The sequence below is a fragment of the Oculina patagonica genome, chromosome 14 (genome assembly GCF_052425735.1).
Source record: "Oculina patagonica isolate OP01 chromosome 14, crgOcupat, whole genome shotgun sequence".
Classification (NCBI taxonomy): Eukaryota; Metazoa; Cnidaria; class Anthozoa; order Scleractinia; family Oculinidae; genus Oculina; species Oculina patagonica.
This window is the reverse complement of record NC_135771.1, coordinates 2733468-2737007: the sequence shown is the minus strand read 5'-3', so window position 1 is coordinate 2737007 and position 3540 is coordinate 2733468. Positions and strand designations below refer to the sequence as shown.

The following is a 3540-nucleotide window of genomic DNA, read 5'->3' as shown; positions in this document are numbered from 1 at the left end:
TTTTTGTAGCTAACATTTTCATGTGGCTCATATGCTGCGATGCCATGGAAATAAAGATTTAAAGATCAGGTTGACATTGAGGGCGCTTTCCATCTGTCAACTGGCCGGCCGGTCCGGTTGTTTTGAATGTTTAAAGGGCCTTTTTCACGAGATTTTCCCATAGATCCACCATAACAATGTATAATATCTATGCGTTGTGACTGATGTAACAGGACAAATCTGTGGATTTCCTAGTACGTCCCCGCATGTGTTCCCTTACTTCCCTGTGCGTTTCCCATTGCATTTCCCATCCGTCTCCTAGTTCATTCCCGGTTATTCCCTTCTACTCTTTTGTGCCATTTTTGAACTTTGGCGCAAATCTGGTACCTTATTCTTACTAATTTTCGCGATTTTTCGCGATTTCAAAATAATCGCGAAATTTAGTTCGCGCGAAAAAAAAACATTGCGCGAAATTTAAACACGCGAAAATTAATACAATTTTATATATCAAAATAATAAAAAAATTAAAATCTTTAAAAATGTTTGGAACTGCAACTTTCTACCTTTAAAAATATCTTTCCGTCTTATTTTTTACTAGCACCTTTCCTCTGATTACTGTTTCGAGCTTGTAAATTAGTTCAAAACCTCTTTAGTACAGCCACTAAAGTTTCTGTTTGCAAGCTCCTTGTAGTTACATTGAGCCAGACCTTTTTGTGTTTCCAATGGTTTCTTAGTCTTTGACCACGGATCCATAAAACACTGACAAAATCGCGAAATTTAATACACTTTTTCTCTAATTTTTTTGCAATCGCCAAAAGTAATACTCGCTAAATTCGGCTCTTGAATTTTTGCAAAATTAAGTACGCGCGAAAATTAGTAAGAATAAGGTACCTTATAACATGAAATTTTCGCAACACGTTAATTTCGCGAATTTCGCGGTTCCAAAAAAATCGCGAAATTAAAGTGACGCGAACAATAAGTGTCGCGAACATTACATGACGCGAAAATAAAGTGACTCACATTATGATAATAATCAAGAAAGAATAAGTTTAGTATCACTAAAATAAATGTAAATGAATGTTGTTGTCCGATTTGACTCAAGAACAATTTTAACTCATGTATGTAAAAGTATGACCAACTTGTAGACATTGTGGAACTGCTATGTTGTTGCTTTTGCCGAGATTTTGTCCCGCTCTTGCGTTTTTGCCAATTTTGACGTTATTGTTCCTTTGATGAAGTCGTTTTTTAATTCAAGGGCATGTTAAATAATATAACCAAGAAAATGTAAATTGTGTCTAACTCAAAAACGCGAAATTAAAGTGATTAAAAAACAAATTTTTTTGCAAAATCGCAAAATTTAAGTGTCGCGAAATATCCGTTCCTCAAAATCGCGAAATTAACGTGTCGCGAAAATTTCATGTAATAAGGTACTCATAAGTTCGTTCCGTAGTACGGACAGTACCCAATGAGCACAACTTCTACACCATTTCGGCATCCCTGTGATAGAGATTTGCGCCCTTGTTCGAGTTTCAGTTCTCTGCATTCTCTGCCTTTCTCTCCCCCTTGCCCCTCTACCCGGCCGTTTTGCCGTGTTCGGACAAATAGGAGTCTGATGTCGAGTTGCTGGTCAAAAGGAACGCAGCCTCAACATAAAAAACAAAATGGCGGACGAACTTGACGTTTTTTCAGGTGGAAAGAAATTCCGTGTTGCATCAGTTCAACACCTTCCAACCGAAAGAAAAGAACAAAATCTGCAGAAGTTAGAACGGCTTATTAGTAATGCAGTGAAGGAAGGCGCCAAACTTATTGTGCTTTCAGAATTTGCAACTACAATGGCCCCAAACAGTGAGGAAGATCTTCGCAACTTTGCAGAAGAAATACCTGGTCCATCGACGGATTTCATGTCAAAAAGCGCAAGAGAACACCGTGTTTACATTGTTGGTGGGTCGATAATTGAGAAGGATTCATCGGGAAAACTTTACAACACCTGTCCTGTTTTCGATCCGCAAGGACAGATGATCTTAAAATACAGAAAACTACATCTCTTTCAAATCGATCGTCCGGGTCGATTGTACGACTTTCAAGAATATGGAACACTAGAACCTGGTGTAGATCTTGGAATCTTCGACACGCCCATGTGCAAAATCGGTGTGGGACTTTGCTATGATATACGATTCCAAGAGTTGGCGCAGATTTACTGTCAGAAGGGATGTAAGCTGTTGTTATACCCAGGTGCATTCAACACTGTAACTGGTCCTGCCCATCTAGCTGTAATGCAGAGAGCTCGAGCATTAGATCAACAAGCGTACGTCGTCACTGCATCACCTGCCCGTGATGATAACATTCCGTATACCTGTTGGGGTTATAGTTGTGTTATTGACCCTTGGGGAAGGATTATAGCACAAGCTGCTGAGCATGAAGAGGTTATTTTTGCAGATATAGACTTGGATTACGTAGAGGAGGTCAGACAGCAGATTCCTGTCCAGCGACAGAAAAGGAATGACTTGTACTGTATTTGTGACACAGGTGATAAAGCTGAGAAAAGTTTACAGGTGTAAATTGGGGAAACTAGACAATTCTTGGGCTTGTTGTTTAAAGAATGCTTGGTCCCAAGTAACAGGCAAACAAAATCTGCCTGTTATATGCACCTCTGTGTGTAAACGTGACAATTTGCATGCTACACAGAAATCTGAGCTATCCATACTTGATTACTGGAAAGAATCTTTTAAATTTCAGTTGATGGAAAAATCCACAATCTGGAACTATTAATCTTTCAGAAAATGTATGATTTGTAGGGGTTTGTATTAAAAACACAAGCCCTAAAGCGATCCATGCTCAGGCGATCCTGAAGGGTGGCTGATACCTTGAGTTGAAAAATAGCCGTCTACATTATGGTTGCATTTTTTGCTGTCGTCAATTAAAATTAAATGACAATAAACAAAAAGAAAATGGATTTTAAATCGACAAACAAAACCTACCTCTTTTGAACATGTTGAAGTGGACTTATCTTTCTTGAGAATTCTGCTAGCATGATTGTAAAATACAATGATGATTTGACTTAGCAGGTTTGGGTGTTATTAAAAGGTTTAGGACATCGATGTCTTGTGTTTTGATTTGAACAATTTTTTTTCTGTGTTTGGATGTCCTGATGAAACACTGTCTTTTGTGTTTAAGGACGGTGCCTCCTATTGTTACTGCGCACTTGTTCTGCGCATCACGCAATGCATCGAACACACTGGACGCGCGCGCGCTTTTGATTAATTTGCTCGCGCAAAATGATGAGTTCAACTACGCGACCAAGCGCGCGACTAAACATCAAGAAAGGTTTCTGGTGCGACGAAATCCAGTTTATGGGCATATACTAAGCCAGGTACAGCGGAAAAGCAACATTTTAGTTACCATGGACCTCTAAAAATGGCTCACATTAATAGTTTAAAACAAATCGCTAAGCGATTAAACGTTACTCGCAAACTGCTAACTACATATGGCGCGCGCGCGAGAGATGCAAATATTTAACTCGCTAGGGAGGGGAAAGGAAAAATGTAACAGACCCCAAAAACG

At 39.2% G+C, this 3540-nt stretch overlaps 1 pseudogene; it reads left to right on the top strand.

The window, feature by feature from the left end:
- The first annotated feature begins 1643 nt into the window (after nt 1–1643).
- Nucleotides 1644–2742, top strand: LOC144638487 (omega-amidase NIT2 pseudogene; annotated as a pseudogene).
- The last annotated feature ends 798 nt before the right edge of the window (nt 2743–3540 follow it).